The sequence below is a fragment of the Manis javanica genome, chromosome 3 (assembly GCF_040802235.1).
Source record: "Manis javanica isolate MJ-LG chromosome 3, MJ_LKY, whole genome shotgun sequence".
NCBI classification, from domain to species: domain Eukaryota; kingdom Metazoa; phylum Chordata; class Mammalia; order Pholidota; family Manidae; genus Manis; species Manis javanica.
Window position 1 is genome coordinate 172,116,486 of NC_133158.1, and position 19,643 is coordinate 172,136,128.

At 42.5% G+C, this 19,643-nt stretch overlaps 1 protein-coding gene and 1 long non-coding RNA gene across 5 annotated transcripts in view; one reads left to right on the top strand and one right to left on the bottom strand.

The window, feature by feature from the left end:
• The window catches only part of LZTFL1 (leucine zipper transcription factor like 1), an 89,496-nt gene that overhangs the window by 25,736 nt on the left and 44,117 nt on the right, over positions 1-19,643 (bottom strand). The gene's annotated exons all lie outside the window — the stretch shown is intronic.
• LOC108383889 (uncharacterized) overlaps positions 9,539-19,643 on the top strand; it is a 38,574-nt gene continuing 28,469 nt past the window's right edge. For 2 of the 3 annotated variants that reach the window (XR_005057895.2, XR_005057896.2), the window contains exon 1: positions 9,539-9,680. This is a non-coding gene — a long non-coding RNA (uncharacterized lncRNA). Of the gene's footprint in view, positions 9,681-9,739; positions 10,164-19,643 lie in introns of those variants that run through there. The other variant, XR_012129539.1, reaches the window with a different exon arrangement.

The window sequence follows — 19,643 nt, forward strand, 5'->3', positions numbered from 1 at the left end:
GGCCCCCGCCTTATCTCTGCCAGACCCAGAAAAACCCTTTATCCTGTTTATAGATGAAAAGAAGGGAGTGGCTAAAGGAGTCCTGGCTCAGCAGCTGGGCCCGTGGAAAAGACCTGTGGCCTATTTGTCCAAGCGGCTAGACCCAGTGGCCTCTGGGTGGCCACCTTGTCTGCGTATCCTAGCAGCTATCACTCTACTGGTAAAGGAGGCAGACAAGCTGACTTTTGGCCAGAACCTGAAAGTAACAGCCCCACATACCATAGAGGGGATCCTCAAGCATCCTCCAGGAAAATGGATGACGAACGCAAGACTCACCCACTACCAAGGGCTCCTACTAGATTCTCCACGAATCACCTTCTCTGACCCGGTAACCCTAAATCCTGCCACCCTTCTGCCAGACCCAGATCTGACGACCCCCATCCATGACTGTAGAGACATCCTTTCCGAAATTATCCAGGTGCGAGCAGACCTGAAAGACACACTGTTACCAAACTGTGAGCTAAATTGGTATACAGATGGGAGCAGCTTTGTGCAGGAGGGGGTCAGGAGAGCAAGGGCAGCAGTAGTAACCCATGAAGGGGAAGTTGTCTGGAGCGCAGCTATGCCCCCTGGCACCTCAGCACAGAAGGCGGAACTTATTGCTCTCACTGAGGCCCTGGAAAGAGCAGAAAGCAAGCAGGCCAACATTTACACAAATAGCAGATATGCCTTTGGCACTGTCCATGTCCACGGTGCCATCTACCGAGAAAGAGGATTCCATTCTGCGGAAGGGAAGGGACTGAGGAATCTGCAAGAAGTCCAAAGACTACTAGCTGCTGTCGAAAAACCCAAAGCGGTAGCAGTTATACATGTACCGGGCCACCAATCAAAGAAGACACCTGAGGCCATCGGCAACAGCCATGCTGATGCGGAAGCTAAGAGGGCAGCCCTCTCGGACTCCCTTGTACTTGCAGCCCTCGAAATACCCATACCTGAACTGCCCGCCTTGCCACCCAAACCTGAGTATTTCCCCCAGGATCTTGAGTGGATTAAGAAACAAGTCTTGGGGAAAGTGTTTGGGGAGGGAAATTGGAGTAGGGACCAAGAAGGTAGGTTGATCCTGCCAGAAGCATTGGGGCAGTACATGCTCGCTAATCTGCATAAGTCCACCCATCTAGGCTGGAAAAAGCTGCTCAGCCTTTTCCAGTCCGCGCAGTTGGTGTTTCCCCACCAGAATGAGGCAGCTCATCAGAACACGAAAGAATGCAGTAGCTGTGCAATGCTAAGACCTGCCCCAAGAGGGCTGCACCCGGCAGGTACCCAGGAAAGGGGGAGGGCTCCAGGGAGGAATTGGGAAATAGACTTCACCGAAATAAAACCAGGGAAGTATGGATACAAGTATTTGCTGGTTATGGTAGATACTTTCTCTGGGTGGGTGGAGGCCTTTCCAACCAAGCATGAGACGAGCCAGGTAGTAGCAAAAAGATTAATTGAGGAAATCATCCCCAGATATGGGGTCCCTGAAGCAATAGGTTCCGATAACGGCCCAGCTCTCATTAGCAAAATCCTGCAAGGACTAGCCCTAGCTTTGGGAGTAGATTGGAAGTCACATTGTGCTTATAACCCACAAAACTCTGGGCAGGTAGAAAGAATGAATCGGACCCTGAAGGAGACCCTTTCTAAATTGGTATTGGAAACTGGCGGGGACTGGGTGACCCTCCTTCCCTTAGCCATATTCCGCACTTGGAACTCCCCCTATGTACATAGTTTAACTCCATTTGAGATAATGTACGGGGCCCCTCCACCCATAACCCGGTGAGTGCAGCTTCTCGGTGCAGAGGACCCATCCCCTGACTATCTGAATGTGTTGCAAGCTCTTGCTAAAGTGCAGCAGGAAATCTGGCTCCTGATCAGAACATATTACGAGGGTGGGAAAATTCCGAGCTCAGAACATGGCATAGTCCCAGGGGATATGGTATGGGTCAAAAGACACCAAGTGAGGACTCTCGAGCCCAGGTGGAAAGGACCTTACGTTGTATTGTTTACCACCCCCACTGCTCTCAAGGTTGATGGTATCGCTCCATGGGTGCACCACACCCACGTTCGGATCCTACCTCGTAACGATCCAAAGAACCGAAGAGTGGAAGGTGCAGCAGCATCCTGCCAATCCCCTAAAACTACACTTAAGCTGAAGATGAAAGAGATCCTGCTAATAAGCTCCTTAGTATGGATCTTCATGGGAGCCACATCTGTGGGGATCAGAGGCACCAACCCCCATCAACCAAGGAACCTGACCTGGATGCTGATTGACAGCGACAATGGGGAAGTCATCAACTCCACACAGCACAGTGGGCCAATCGGAACCTGGTGGCCTGACCTGTATTTCTGCTTTCAGCAGATCAACCCCGTTTACCGATCCATCCCTCCAAATTTGGCTCACTCCCATGGGTTTTATGCTTGCCCAGGAACAGGTAAAGGAAGGCACTGGGAGGGGGGGGCATGACTTCTTTTGTGCCAGCTGGGACTGTGTAACCTCAAACGATGGGGATTGGAGATGGACAGTTACAAAAATCAATTCTGTCAAATTTACTTATGTCAACAAGGGCATCCCTCGTCACCAGCCTATGACCCTTTACAAAACCAAGGCTTGTGACAAAACGGACCAGGATTGGGTAAGAGTTCAATTCACCGAGACGGGCAAAAACACTGAGGTACCGCGCTGGATAAATGGACTAACGTGGGGAATGATGTATTATAAATATGGGGGGCATGCCGGCTCGACCCTCATCATTAAATTAACCATGTCAACTCCCACCACCACCGTAGGTCCCAACCCGCTTATAAATCCCCAGAAACCTTCAATCCAGGACAAGGGCCTGAGCAAAAAGGATGAGAAAATGCCGACCAGAACGCTTGCTCCAGAGCCCACGAGAGGACCGGGTCCATCGACCTCTGAGTTATAGGCCCAGCACACTCCCTCCGGGTTAGATAATCCCATGTGGGAAATGGTGCAGGCAGTAGTAGAGACTCTTAACCACACCACTTCCTCCCTCACCAATCCCTGTTGGCTATGCTACCCAGGTTCACCCCCCTTCTATGAGGCAATTGGGATAAATGGCTCCTACACTATCAACAACTCCCATCCCACTTACTGGGACGGGAGACCGTGGGGACTTACAATCGCTCAAGTCTCAGTCGTTGGTACGTGTGTAGGCACAGTCCCGACGACCCAGAGCCAGTTATGCTCCTCCTATAATAACACTACATGGGAGCAGGGAAAGTGGATTATACCCTCCTCGGGCTGGTGGCTCTGCTTAAAGACAGGCCTCACTCTGGCCCTATCCACCTCTGTGTCCAATGCTAACAGTGAGTTTTGTGTGCTGGTGGCCATTCTACCTCGCCTAATGTATCATTCTCATGAATCTCTCCTTTCTTATTGGGAAGAAAGGCTGAGCCCCCATCGGAGCAAGAGGGAGGTTGTTACCGCCCTGACCATTGGGACCCTCTTCTCCCTAGGGATAGCAGGGGCAGGCACTGGAGTCGCAGCCCTTGTGACATGGGAAAAAGGGCTCACAGCCCTGAGGCTGGCAGTTGACAGGGACCTAGAACAACTCCGACAGTCAATATCAGACCTGGAGCAATCCCTCACCTCCTTGTCAGAGGTGGTCCTACAGAACCGAAGAGGCCTGGACCTCTTGTTCTTAAAAGAAGGTGGGCTATGCACAGCCCTAAAAGAAGAATGTTGTTTCTATGTAGATAAGACAGGTGCAGTCAGAGATTCCTTAGCCAAACTAAAAAAAGATCTTGACAGGCAGCATAAAGAATATGAAAGCAGCAGCAGTGAAGGCTGGTTTGAGTCTTGGTTCAAGCACAAGCCATGGTTTGCTACCCTCCTCTCGGCCGTTGCAGGGCCACTGGTCATCCTGCTACTTTTGCTTACCATCGGCTTGTGTATAATAAACAGGCTGCTTAAGTTTGTGCAGGAGAGGTTTGACATCGTCCAACTCCTGGTCCTTCACCAAAAATATCAGGCCCTAGACACTGCTGCGGAAGATTCCTTAGTCTGATCAAGAAAAGGGGGGAAATGTAACGGAGTGCAGAGAGCATCAAGAGTCAGGAAAAAGAACTAATGACACTTAACCTGACTGCCTAGAGCGAGAGCCACCCAGTTTTTTCTTGTGTAAATTACCCGAGGCTTCTGAGAAATGCACCTACCCTAAGTTAGATAACTAGAAGTGGGCAACAGCCTGGGAACGCCTGGGAATGTAACCCATGATAAGTCACGTAGACATGCTTGGGTAAGCAAGAGATAACAATTGAAGCGGGCGGGCAACTGGTGCATTCCCTAAAAAGGTTACAATGTTTCCCATTGGTTACAATATAGAGTGTGTTTTAAACCTATTAGTTGTAGAACTGAGCGGGCTTTGGTGTAACGGCTGTGAAGATCCTATATGATCAGTACCCAAAGTTGCTTTGGGGTCAGCAGCTCGGACTCGGCCTGCGTGTCAGGGGAGGTACTGTTGACCCCAGCTTGCTGGCTGAATAAAGACTTTGCTTGGATTTATCTCCGTGTCCATGTGTCTTGTTCTCTGGGAAACCCCGGAGTCCTGGACCCTAACACCCTGTTGTGTGCAAGGTTCTGTGGCCAGGAGATTGAGAATCTGGAGGGAGACATGAGGGGAATCAGAAAAGCCCATCTTCCCTACTATATAGATGTTTGGGTGACATTGGGGCAGGGGGCAGGGAGGCTAAAGTGAAGCTTTGACTTAAACAAAAAGTCAAAATAATAAAAATGATTAAGTAAAAAATAACATAGGTGGTACCCAGGAAAGGCAAAAATCTCAAAGGTTTTATGGGAAAAAGGAAAATATGAGAAACACTGGACTGGTGGTATGTGGGAAGGGGTTGGGAAAAGTCATATAGGGGAATTATTTTGAAGAAGGCAGAGGCTTTGGAGTACGACTGCTTGCATGTAACGCTACTAGGGCCCCCTCCAATTTCTCCACCCTGCCTCATTACAACTGAGAAAGGAGCCAAGACTTTAAAGAAGGGAAGAGCTCAGGATTGAAAGGGTCTTTGCAGGAGATATGGCATTTCAGTGGGTCTCTAGTGGGCAAGAGGCTATTTTTAGTTCCGTTTTCTCCCTCAGTCAGTAGGTTTCAGAATGTTCTGGTGACGGACAGAGTTTTGGAGGGTGCTGACAGATTAGAGAAATTACTGCCACATGCATTAAAGAAGGTCAGGTAAGGAAGTGGTTCACAAGAAAACACAACTCCCTTTAAGATTGTGTGGAGGATGACAATTTCCTAGCCCCCAAAATAGATTTTTTGTTTCATGGATAAGCTTCATATATTAAGGAAACAAACACCAAAACTATCAAAAATGAAGCCAAACAAATGTTAGGATTTGGTTGTGGGGAACCAAAGTACTAGAAAAATTGATTGTAAATGTGATGATGTGCGCTGAATCCTTATTCCACACCCCCATTTGCACATATATGTTTGAAGTACACCCACAAGCTCAATGCTCTTAATCAGTGATTGTTCATGGAAAACTAGATACATGAAAGACACTGTAGGGGAGGGGACAGTGAGCAAGATGGGACTTGTCCGTTTCAAACCTGGCCTTATAATGAAGCCAAAGGAAAATGCAAGGTTGCAAAACAATTTTGAAGGAGATGGTAAGTGGTAAGGGAGTTCAGAGAAGGGAAAGTGCATCTCTATTGAAGGTGGAGGAGAGGTTCAGGAGAGTCTTCCTGAAGGCAGTGGGATTTGGGCTAGGTTTTGAAAGATGTGTATAAAAGCAAGTGTGACATTGTGGGTGAGGGAGAGTTGTCCTAAGCAAGGAATCAGAATTTTCATCAGGTGATGTAATAGAAATGTTCAGAGAAGTTCATTTAGATTTGGTAGTATTTCAAGGATTGAACTGCAGGTAGAGATATACAGTGATGGAGTATACTTGCCTCTTGTTCAGGAATCTGGGCCTTCCTAGTTCCGTGATCTTCAATAAATGTTACCTGGACTACGGTCATGTAAAGGTGTGCACTGGCTGCCTCCCTTCTTAGAAAATGGAAAACAGACTTAAATTGGCTCAGGAAGTTTTGCCTTCAAAGGTGGAGCTGTGCAGTCCCTTTGGGAGGTCTGGACAGCCCCGTGCCAGCAGCGCTCATGAATCTAAATATTCTCAGTGGAATGGGTAAATAGAACGAAGGCAAAAGAGAACATTATTCTTATTTTATTCATGTTTTATCTTTCCCACTAATACATTTCATTCTCCCTGAAGGAAGGAATCTTTATATACGATCAACTTGAGCCCCCCAGAGGGCTGGCTATAATAAGCTCTGAGCAATGCTTATAGAATCGAATTAAGATAAACAGGAACATCTCAACAAACATTTGAGTTCCTGTTGGGTGCCAGACACTGTGTGTGTGAGTTGTTTTTGGCCCTGAGCATGCCTTTTCTTGGAACATGTATCACATGATATCAAACACATTCAGCTATCCCTATTTCCCATGTTAAATGCAATTGTTGAGATGGTTTATATAACTTTTACAATTATGAGTTTTTTAGAATGAATTATTTAGTTCTTGTGATTTAACCTTATGTTCTTATGTAACTATGAATTGAATTCTAGTTCATCAAGTTGACATAATGTTGCATTTTGAAGATATCCCATGAAATAATTACTAATTTAGATTTTGTGGTTTTCTTTTCCTTATGGTGGGACCACAAAAATAATAAATAATATAACATAATATAACATAATATAATATAATATAATATAATACAATATAATATAATATAATTAATATACAATATAATTAATACAATTAATAATATAATATAATATAATATAATATAATATAATATAATATAATATAATATAATATAATATAATAATCTGAAATACTATATTTCAGACCTCAAACATTTAAAAGCCCCGGGTCCTGTGTCTTAAATGCCCATTGGATGTTGGAAGAACAAGATCATTGAAACAAGGTCCCTGCTCTCTGGGCTCCTAACTGTGTAGCAGGACAGACCCATTAGAAAGTTTTGTCAACATAATGTGGTCACCTTTTGGGAAATCAGATGGAGCACTTAGCTTAACAGAGGGCTTCAAGAAAAGTATTGAGGAAGATCCCTGAACTGAATCTTGAGGGACTGGTGAGTTAGCCTGGGAAGGGCAAGGTAGAAAGGGCAGAGAGAGTATAACAAACCTAAAACAGTGTGTGAATTCCTAATAAACCCCAGGAGCTTAAATATTAGATTAGTATATACTTTTAGAAGTTTCTGTTGCCAAAATTGTCATAGGTTCACTAAGAATATTGGTGAATAAATTGTGAGTAGAAAAACAAATGACCTTTACAGGGCAGAAATAACCCAACACAGTAAAAATCAAGGAGATATAAAGATAAGTTGAATATTTGGTTTACTGTTACCATGGAGGCTGAGATACCCATCAAAGGCATTGGTGTTAACCTCAGGGGGGGATGTTTTCCTGGAAGTGGAGCGTATTTATCCGACCTGCACTTGGTTAGCCTGCAAAGCTTAGTCAGCACTGTCAGGTACAGGTGGAGGAGAAATGGACCAACCTGTGGAGGATAAGTTTGAACAACTAATACCCACAGAATCAATACCTCTAGTCATTAGAATTGGAGCTGAATGGTCCCTCATTGTTCTTATCTGATATAATTTGGACATACTTAAAAATAGTGAGACTTGAAATAAACCATAAGGCAACAATTAATCTCTTCATGTAGAGCACAGAAATAGTTTTGCATTTTAAGGGATTTAATGTATGAATTTCTGTATTTGGTTTTGTGTGAGAGAAACCATTGAAACCAACCAGTTTGTTTTTTACTAGGCTTTCTGCTTCTATTCACATAAGAAGCTTCCATCTGTGTGTTGAGAGACTGTCCATATGCCCAATGTATTTTTTAATTTAGAATTTACAATATTGTGAAAAATTACTTCTTTAAAAAATATATATTTTTAAACCTATGGCATAAGGGATTATAGCTGTCTTTTATTACACACTCATTGTGGTATGCCATAAATACCCCTAATTCCTTCATGTTTAAAATGCAATATTCAATTTAATCCTCAAAACAACTCCAAGAGTAAATACTATGATCACTCTTATTTTATTTTTTATGCTATTGTTTTTTTTATTAAGGTATTATTGATATACAATCTTATGAAGGTTTCACATGGATAACATTATGGTTACTACATTCACCCATATTATCAAGTCCCCCTCAAATACCCCATTGCAGTCACTGTACATCAGCATAGTGAGATGCTGTGGAGTCACTACTTGACTTCTCTTTGGGATTAATATAGAAACCAAATATAGAAATCAAATGTATAATCATATATGACTTGATTATTTTTCCTGTAATTCCTGATACGTGATCAAGAACAGAACAAACAAGAACAGAACAGTTTCTGTGACCTAATCACCCTTGCTGTTGTTTCAATACCATGTAAGACGTTGCGCCCCAGGAGACTGGAGACTGCTGAGGATTAAGTTTAGAATTAGTTAGTGATTGTGTATTAAGCGCCCCTCACAGAACTCTATTGTTGTTAACAAGTATATGCTCAATAAATACAAAGGGTGCCCTCTCAGCACCACTCTTACGCTGTTAAGCTTCGAGTCCCCTGACTGGTCCTTTCAGATCTTCGGTATCTCATTGTGTCTCCTCCCTTATCTGCGGGTCAGAAGCAGGGGGGACCGACAAGTGGCGCCTGGACAGGGACCTGAAGCTCAAAGCGGGGAAGCTCCAAAGATCGTCGATCCGGTAAGACTCACAGGAAAGCATAGGGACAGGGTCGAGATGTCAGGGACACTGTAATGGGCCAAAATGAAACTAAAGCAGATAGACCGGAGGATTATTTAAAATTACTCCGTGCCTTCCTAAAAACATCAGGAGTGAAAATTTCTAAAAAAGATTCTGCGCAACTTTACAAATATATTAAAAAACATTGTTACTGGTTGCTCCCACAAGGAACCCACAGACAAGCTGATGGGAGTAATGTATTAAGAGATTTCGAAAAGGCTCACAGACAGGGAAACATTATCCCGGTACCTGTTTGGGTGAATCAATGGCCCGTCAGTAAAGAAAAACTGTCAGCTTTACACACATTAGTTCAAGAACAGCTTCAGTTAGATTAGAATTTTCCATAAGCCTGTAGAATTCCCCTGTATTCATTATAAAAAAGAAGTCCGGAAAATGGAGACACTTACATGACTTAAGACAAATTAATGCAGTCCTTAAACCTATGGGACCTTTACAACAAGGCCTCCCTTCTCCAGCCATGATTCCAAAAGACTAGGACATGGCTATCATTGGTCTTAAAGATTGTTTTCTTTTTTTACAATTCCTTTAGCTTTGGCAGATAGGGAAAATTTCACTTTTACTGTACCCTCCTTAAATTTACAAGCTCCTTCAGAAAGATTCTAATGGAGAGTACTTCCTCAAGGAATGTTAAACAGCCCTACAATTTGTCAAAATTATGTGCAAGGGCTCTCATGCCCCCTCCTGGTGTGAGCCAGGAGCTCTGTCCGTCCTCTCACTGTATCTCTAAATAAAAGCCTCCCCTTAGCTCTCCTACCTTGACTGTTTGCTAAGTTCATTCTTCGACTCCGCAAACAAGAACCCCGGCATCATCTTGGGGGCTTGTCCGGGGTAACTTCAGAGGTGAGTACCGGAATCCGAGCCTGCCTCTTCTTTCGCTGTCCTAGAAGGGAGCCGTCTATGGCACACAACATTGGGCACCCCTCAGCCACTTAACTGGGACGAGCCTGGCTTCCGTTCTCAAAGTCTCGAGCGACAGGTTCCCCTGCGTGTCCCTCAGTGGATCCCCCGTCTCCCTTGGGAGCCGGGAATGTCACCTGAGTGGAGGCCAGGATTCCCTTTCAGAGGCATCTCCTTGGATGCGAGGGACTGAGGAAGGCTGTGGGCACCAGCTGGGGCCACACTTCAGCGGCTTCTCAAAGGGCCGCGTGTCTGGAATCAGACCCCGACAGCCCGACTGGGTGTCCATGAGGAGTGACTCTCTCTGTCTCTCTGGCTTCCAGCCTGCTTCTTCAGGCTGCCCTGGCCTCTGAGTGAGGCAGGGGATGTTACTAACTCTCTCCTAACTTCATCAGTTTCACGGAACATGATGCCCACCACAGCAAGGTAAGAGATTGCTCTTATTCCTGACTAAATGCTGTACTCTTTATCTCATAAAATGTGTCTGGGCACCTGTTAGCCACTTAAAAGATGATTAGCGTTGGCTACCAGTCTTAAGTCTCTGATTAGAAAGGCTTGGCCCCTGAGAGAAGTATACAGTATGATAAGGTTATGCAGCTAAATATATTTTGATGCAAAGAAAGAAAATGGTAAAAAAATCCCATAGACTACAATATGGAACTAGTTTTCTAAATTTTTTTAGTGAAAATCTATTTTACTTATTGGGCTCATCATTATCTTAAAAAATTGGGAGGTTTTTAAACTAGACTCCCTGAAATGGAAGAAATTTATCTTCTGCAATACAGCCTGGCTTTAAATGACCTGTGCTAGAATTGTACTTGCATTTCATTTCCAGACCCCTGAACACACACAGTCCCTATCGGTACAGAGCCTTCACCGGCCCTGTGAAGTGTGTTCATAACTTTGTTAATCTAAAGAATGCTAGTGTAATGGTTTACAATAGCCCGCTTCTCAGTGTTCACTGAAAATTAAGGTTCCTAATGGTTTTAAGTTCTAAATAAAACTACTTAAAGTAATAAGGAAAACATTTCTGCATACTAAAGAATGTATCTTTTGATAAAAGAAGGTAACTGTTCTAAAGTACAGCTGTTTATTTAAAGAGGGAGAACACAATGTAAAAAGAAAGTTGTAGAAAGTTTGTGGAAAATTGATATAGTCATGCTATGTGAAATTAAAGCAAATAAGTCTTGATATCTGGTATGCAGCAAAACTAGAATTTTTTCTTTGTTAAAAGAACAAAGGTTTATTAGTCTACCATTAATGTTGAAAGATTGCAAAGGGTTTTCTAAATTGTTTTGCCAAAACAGTTTCTCATATGCTTAAAGTCTCAATGAGTTTTCTGAGTATTTAAGCAAATGAGATCTTAATATTAAAAGGACTAAAAGCTAAACTTTAAGTTTGTGTAACCTTCTGTATTTGCCTTTGAGGTATTTTGTTGTCATTCTGGTTAAATGGATAAGTATTGCTTCATGGCAACCTGTAATCTTATTTAAGCAAGTGCCAAAGAAACTTTCTTCTGACAGCTTCTCAAAATCAAATTCAAAAAAGTGCTTTTTACTTCTAGTTCACTCTGATATTTTCCAGAGGGCCCCTGGAACATGTCAGAGGAATTTTTTCTCATTGGAGAAATATTTGGCTAATTTGGCTTATTTATCTGATACATATTTACCTGGAAAGCACTGTCAAAGGGAATGATGCTAAACTTTGTTACTGAATGTTTATGTTACAAAAATATCCAAATTTTCTTATGTCAACTGTCTTATAGTAAGCTCTCATCATTTGTAGGTCTTCTGTCATATAAAGTCACTGTTTTATACTCCTAATCTAGTAAAGAACTAGATTTCAGCAGAGCAAGTATTAGTTACATAAGATTAAGTAAACTAAAGAAAATGATTTTTTGGCTTTTTGTTTCAAATGTTGCTGATAAAGTATTTTAAGCTTTTTCTCTTAAGCTGACTGACAATAGTTTAGTAAAGGACAATATCTTTATAAGCAGAATTGAAACATTTATCTTTCTACCTGACCCTCCACAATTTAAAATACTCACTTTCAGTGAGTATTTTATGGCAGTATGTTTATTTGCAAAAGTCCAATAAGAAGCTGCTTTCTTTGTAACAGGAACAGTCAAAAAGACTGGTTGTATTACCAAGGCTTTGACTGGAATGTCATACCTGAGATACGTGGGTAAACTCAGATATGAACAGATGGCTTTAAGGAACTAAGATTGACTTTATAGAGCCAGCAAAGCCCCTTGGAAGAACTGGCCTGGTACCTTGCTTACAGGGTTCCCAAGCAGCCGTACCAGGGAAGTAAGGAAGGTTACTTCCTGGCAGGTGCAGGAACCTCAGGAATGTCTTGGGAACCTCAAGAAGAGAGGAATTCACCCAAATCTACAGGTACTGCAGGCCCAGCCTGATGGCAAGTCTGGCTTGGCTTTCTGGCCTCAAGAGTCCTTTAAAAGTCCAATCTGAAATTCCTTATAAAATGTTCCAGCAAAGCATATTTAAAAGATCCTATGTAATCAATTGCTCTTCTTGCTGCACTTATGCAAATACCCAAGCCAAGTGTTAATTATTTTCTTAATCTAGTTATTTCTAATAAAAATGAGAGTGATTTTAGAAAAAAGTATTGTTTCAATAAAGTAGCCTTATCTATACTAAATCCTAATACTAGTCATTGGGACGTAGACTAGACCCAGAATTCTAGTTTCCCCAAAATATCTGGCTATGATTCTCCAGATGTTTTAGTTTTCTCCCATCATTTCAATTAAAAGTTTACTGTTTCTAGTCCTTATATTCACCCATGCATTCTTAATCTTGTCAAGTTGCTCCAAAAAGGAAAATCCAACACCAGATGTTGCCACTTACCCTAATAACATGATTTGGTCTATCTTGCCTAGAAGCCATCAAACTGTAAATAGTAATAGAAATGGAGCCGGGAATAGAAGTGCCCATCTTCCGAGGCCCTCTCAACCATCCACTGATGGAGACCTAACTGCACCCCTTCTGTGCCCCCTCTCAGCATGAAGCAGCCAGAGCGGTTGTCGCCCCTTTTCCCTAGCAGCAGCTAGGGTCTCTATCTGTAGAGTGGGGAATGAGACAGGGACTGTGAGCTTAGGCAGAATAGGGTGAGAGCCTTCGGAAAAATTAAGGAAGGATATTTGCAGTCGGAGCAATGTAACTACGTGCAAGGAAACCCCCTACCAAAATTCTGTGTTAAACATTAAGCTCTAGAGTCATTCTTCAGTGAGATCAGTTGAAGCTCAAAAGACGAGGAGCAACTTGGCCTGGAATGTTTGAGTGTTCCGTAAATAAAGAAGGTTATCTCAGCATAACCCGTGACTTCACTGTAAACAGCCCTAGCAAACAACAGCCCACCCCACCTTAGGGGCAGGGCAGGTAGTACAATTCCAAACCCTAAGCCCTCTCTTCAATTATCAAGGTGTATGTGGCATGGAATGCATCCTTCCGGCTCTAATGGATTATCCTGGAAATAGTCATGAAAGATTTCTCCAAGCTCTGCCGTCTGATTGTGATGACAACTTGAAACTTTTAGATCCCACCTCTGTTGCAGTTGCAGCTGCATTCATCCTGCCAGTTCCTGGACTTGTTGGTGGAATGCAAAATGAAATATCTAAGTTAGCCTGTGCATACAGTAAGACAACGAATTTGACTGCTTCCATATTATCTGAACTCGATCGAGGATCAGGGGAAGTGTGAATAGCAGTGCTCCAAAATCATGCTACTATAGACTATCTGCTGTTAAAAGAACATATGGGGAAAGAGGGAGCCAGGATGGTGGCGTGAGTAGAGCAGTGGAAATCTCCTCCCCAAAACACATAGAGCTATGAAAATATAACAAAGAAAAATCTTCCTAAAATAGAGACCACAGGACACAGGACAACATCCAGACCACATCCACACCTGTAAGAACCCAGCGCCTTGTGAAGGGGGTAAGATACAAGCCCCGGCCCGGTGGGACACGAGCGCCCCTCCCCCGAGCTCCCAGCAGGTGGAAAGAAACCGCAGTGGTTTTTTTTTTTTGGCGAGTGCTTTTTGGAAGCCTTAAAGAGACAGGGCCCCCATTGCTAGGGAGGCAGGGTGGCGGGACCAGTGAGCGGGTGCCTGGGACAGGCTCCAGAGGACAAAGATTATCCCACGTCTTTCCCTGCGGGACCGGTGGGTGGGTGCCTGAGACCGGCTCATGAGGACGGAAGAAATCACGCGTTTTTCCCTTTTTTTCTCTTTTTGGCGAGTGCTTTTTGGAAGCCTTAAAGGGACAGGGACCCAGGTGCTAGGGAGGCAGGGCAGCGGGACTGGTGAGCGGGTGCCTGGGACCGGTGCCTGAGGACAAAGAATATCCCGCGTTTTTCCCTGCGGGACCGGTGGGTGGGTGCTTTTTGGAAGCCTTGAAGGGACAGGGACCCTGGTGCTAGGGAGACAGGGCAGCAGGACCAGTGAGCGGATGCCTGGGACCGGCGCCTGAGGACAAAAAAAAAAAATCGCGTGTTTTTTCCTTTTTTTTTTTTTTTTTTTCTGTTCCCTCTCTCATTGTTGCTGTTGTTGTTTTGGTTTGGAGAGTGCTTTTTGGAAGTCTTAAAGGGGCAGGACAGGTCACTTAGACCAGAGGCAGGGAATCTGGGGATCTCTGGGTACTCTAACCCTCTGGGCAGCAGGAAGCACAGAGGCCCCTTACACAGATAAATAGCCTCCCGGCCACTCCCCCTCCAATGGGACTCCACCATTTTGGAGGAGCAGCCCCAGCCAGGCCACGCCTACAGCAACAGCGGAGATAAACCCCATAGCAACTGGGCAGGAAGCAGAAGCCCTGTCTGCACACAGCTGCCCAGCACAAGCCACTAGAGGTCGCTATTCTCCCAGGAGAGGAAGGCCACAAACCAACAAGAAGGAAAGCTGTCCCAGCAGTCACTTGTACCAGCTCTGCAAAGTATCTCTATCACCATGAAAAGGCAAAACTACAGGCAGACAAAGATCACAGAGACAACACCTGAGAAGGAGACAGACCTAACCAGTCCTCCTGAAAAAGAATTCAAAATAAAAATCATGAACATGCAGACAGAGATGCAGAGATAAATGCAAGAGCAATGGGATGAGATGCAGAGAAAAATGCAAGAGCAGTGGGATGAAGTCCGGAAGGAGATCACAGATATCAGGAAGGAGATCACAGAAGTGAAACAAACCCTGGAAGGATTTATAAGCAGAATGGATAAGATGCAAGAGGCCATTGAAGGAATAGAAGCCAGAGAACAGGAATGTATAGAAGCTGACATAGAGATAAAAGGATCTCCAGGAATGAAACAACACTAAGAGAATTATGTGACCAAGCCAAAAGGAATAATATTCATATTATAGGGATACCAGAAGAAGAAGAAAGAGGAAAAGGGATAGAAAATCTCTTTGAAGAAATAATTGCTGAAAACTTCCCCAAACTGGGGGAGGAAATAATCAAACAGACCATGGAATTACACAGAACACCCAACAGAAAGGATCCAAGGAGGACAACACCAAGACACATAGTAATTAAAATGGCAAGGATCAAGGACAAGGAAAGAGTTTTAAAGGCAGCTAGAGAGAAAAAGGTCACCTATAAAGGAAACCCATCAGGCTAATATCAGGCTTCTCGACAGAAACCCTGCAGGCCAGAAGAGAATGGCATGATATACTTAATGCAATGAAACAGAAGGGCCTTGAACCAAGGATACTGTATCCAGCACGACTATCATTTAAATATGATGGTGGGATTAAACAATTCCCAGACAAGCAAAAGCTGAGGGAATTTGCTTCCCACAAACCACCTCTACAGGGCATCCTACAGGATGCTTTAGATTGGAGCACCCCTAAAAAGAGCACAGAACAAAACACCCAACATATGAAGAATGGAGGAGGAGGAAAAAGAAGGGAGAGAAGAAAAGAATCTCCAGACAGTGTATATAACAGCTCAGTAAGTGAGCTAAGTTAGGCAGTAAGATACTAAAGAAGCTAACCTTGAACCTTTGGTAACCACGAATCTAAAGCCTGCAATGGCAATAAGTACATATCTCTCAATAGTCACCCTAAATGTAAATGGACTTAATGCACCACTCAAAAGACATAGAGTAATAGAATGGATAAAAAAGCAAGACCCATCTATATGCTGCTTACAAAAAACTCACCTTAAACCCAAAGATAAGCATAGACTAAAAGTCAAGGGATGGAAAAACATATTTCAGGCAAACAACAGTGAGAAGAAAGCAGGGGTTGCAGTACTAATATTAGACAAAATAGACTTCAAAACACATAAAGTAACAAGAGATAAAGAAGGATACTACATAAGGATAAAGGGCTCAGTCCAACAAGAGGATATAACCATTCTAAATATATATGCACCCAAAACAGGAGCACAAGCATATGTGAAGCAAATACTAACAGAACTAAAGACGGAAATAGACTGCAATGCGTTCATTTTAGGAGACTTCAACACACCACTCACCCCAAAGGATAGATCCACCGGGCAGAAAATAAGTAAGGACACACAGGCACTGAACAACACACAAGAACAGATGGACCTAATAGACATCTATAGAACTCTACATCCAAAAAGCAACAGGATATCATTCTTCTCAAGTGCACATGGAACATTCTCCAGAATAGACCACATACTAGCTCACAAAAAGAGGCTCAGTAAATTTCAAAATATTGAAATTCTACCAACCAATTTTTCAGACCACAAAGTTATAAAAGTAGAAATAAACTCTACAAAGAAAACAAAAAGGCTCACAAACACATGGAGGCTTAACAACATGCTACTAAATAATCAATGGATCAATGAACAAATCAAAATAGAGATAAAGGAATATATAGAAACAAATGACAACAACAACACTAAGCCCCAACTTCTGTGGGATGCAGCGAAAGCAGTCTTAAGAGGAAAGTATATAGCAATCCAGGCACACTTGAAGCAGGAAGAACAATCCCAAATGAATAGTCTAACATCACAATTATCAAAACTGGAAAAAGAAGAACAAATGAGGCCTAAAGTCAGCAGAAGGAGGGACATAATAAAGATCAGAGAAGAAATAAACAAAATTGAGAAGAATAAAACAATAGCAAAAATCAACGAATCCAAGAGCTGGTTCTTCGAGAAAATAAACAAAATAGATAAGCCTCTACCCAAACTTATTAAGAGAAAAAGAGAATCAACACAAATCAACATAATCAGAAATGAGAATGGAAAAATCACGACAGACTCCACAGAAATACAAAGAATTATTAAAGACTACTATGAAAACCTATATGCCAACAAGCTGGAAAACCTAGAAGAAACGGACAACTTCCTAGAAAAATACAAACTCCCAAGACTGACCAAGGAAGAAACACAAAAGTTAAACAAACCAATTACGAGCAAAGAAATTGAAACAGTAATCAAAAAACTACCCAAGAACAAAACCCCGGGGCCGGACGGATTTACCTCGGAATTTTATCAGACACACAGAGAAGACATAATACCCATTCTCCTTAAAGTGTTCCACAAAATAGAAGAAGAGGGAATACTCCCAAACTCATTCTATGAAGCCAACATCACCCTAATACCAAAACCAGGGAAAGACCCCACCAAAAAAGAAAATTACAGACCAATATCCCTGATGAATGTAGATGCAAAAATACTCAATAAAATATTAGCAAACAGAATTCAACAGTATATCAAAAGGATCATACACCATGACCAAGTGGGGTTCATCCCAGGGATGCAAGGATGGTACAACATTCGAAAATCCATCAACATCATCCACCACATCAACAAAAAGAAAGACAAAAACCACATGATCATCTCCATAGATGCTGAAAAAGCATTTGACAAAATTCAACATCCATTCATGATAAAAACTCTCAGCAAAATGGGAATAGAGGGCAAGTACCTCAACATAATAAAGGCCATATATCATAAACCCGCAGCCAGCATTATACTGAACAGCGAGAAGCTGAAAGCATTTCCTCTGAGATCGGGAACCAGACAGGGATGCCCACTCTCCCCAGTTATTTAACATACTACTGGAGGTCCTAGCCACGGCAATCAGACAAAACAAAGAAATACAAGGAATCCAGATTGGTAAAGAAGAAGTTAAACTGTCACTATTTGCAGATGATATGATACCGTCCACAAAAAACCCTAAAGACTCCACTCCAAAACTACTAGAACTGATATTGGAATACAGCAAAGTTGCAGGATACAAAATTAACACACAGAAATCTGTAGCTTTCCTATACACTAACAATGAATCAATAGAAAGAGAAATCAGGAAAACAATTCCATTCACCATTGCATCAAAAAGAATAAAATACCTAGGAATAAACCTAACCAAAGAAGTGAAAGACTTATACTCTGAAAACTACAAGTCACTCTTAAGAGAAATTAAAGGGGACACTAATAAATGGAAACTCATCCCATGCTCATGGCTAGGAAGAATTAATATCATCAAAATGGCCATCCTGCCCAAAGCAATATACAGATTTGATGCAATCCCTCTCAAATTACCAGCAACATTCTTCAATGAATTGGAACAAATAATTCAAAAATTCATATGGAAACACCAAAGACCCCGAATAGCCAAAGCAATCCTGAAAAAGAAGAATAAAGTAGGGGGGATCTCACTCCCCAACTTCAACCTCTACTACAAAGCCATAGTAATCAAGACAATTTGGTACTGGCACAAGAACAGAGCCACAGACCAGTGGAACAGATTAGAGACCCCAGAAATTAACCCAAACATATATGGTCAATTAATATTTGATAAAGGAGCCATGGACATACAATGGCAAAATGACAGTCTCTTCAACAGATGGTGCTGGCAAAACTGGACAGCTCCATGTAGGAGAATGAAACTGGACCATTGTCTAACCCCATATACAAAGGTAAACTCAAAATCGATCAAAGACCTGAATGTAAGTCATGAAACCATAAAACTCTTGGAAAAAAACATAGGCAAAAACCTCTTAGACATAAACATGAGTGACCTCTTCTTGAACATATCTCCCCGGGCAAGGAAAACAACAGCAAAAATGAGCAAGTGGGACTACATTAAGCTGAAAAGCTTCTGCTCAGCGAAAGACACCATCAATAGAACAAAAAGGAACTCTACAGTATGGGAGAATATATTTGAAAATGACAGATCCGATAAAGGCTTGACGTCCAGAATATATAAAGATCTCACACGCCTCAACAAACAAAAAACAAATAACCCAATTAAAAAATGGGCAGAGGAACTGAACAGACAGTTCTCTAAAAAAGAAATACAGATGGCCAACAGACACATGAAAAGATGCTCCACATCGCTAATTATCAGAGAAATGCAAATTAAAACTACAATGAGGTATCCCCTCACACCAGTAAGGATAGCTGCCATCCAAAAGACAAACAACAACAAATGTTGGCGAGGCTGTCGAGAAAGGGGAACCCTCCTACACTGCTGATGGGAATGTAAATTAGTTCAACCATTGTGGAAAGCAGTATGGAGGTTCATCAAAATGCTCAAAACAGACCTACCATTTGACCCAGGAATTCCACTCCTAGGAATTTACCCTAAGAACGCAGCAATCAAGTTTGAGAAAGACAGATGCACCCCTATGTTTATCGCAGCACTATTTACAATAGCCAAGAATTGGAAGCAACCTAAATGTCCATCGGTAGATGAATGGATAAAGAAGATGTGGTACATATACACAATGGAATACTACTCAGCCATAAGAAGTGGAAAAATCCAACCATTTGCAGCAACATGGATGGAGCTGGAGAGTATTATGCTCAGTGAAATAAGCCAAGCGGAGAAAGAGAAATACCAAATGATTTCACTCACCTGAGGAGTATAGGAACAAAGGAAAAACTGAAGGAACAAAACAGCAGCGGAATTAC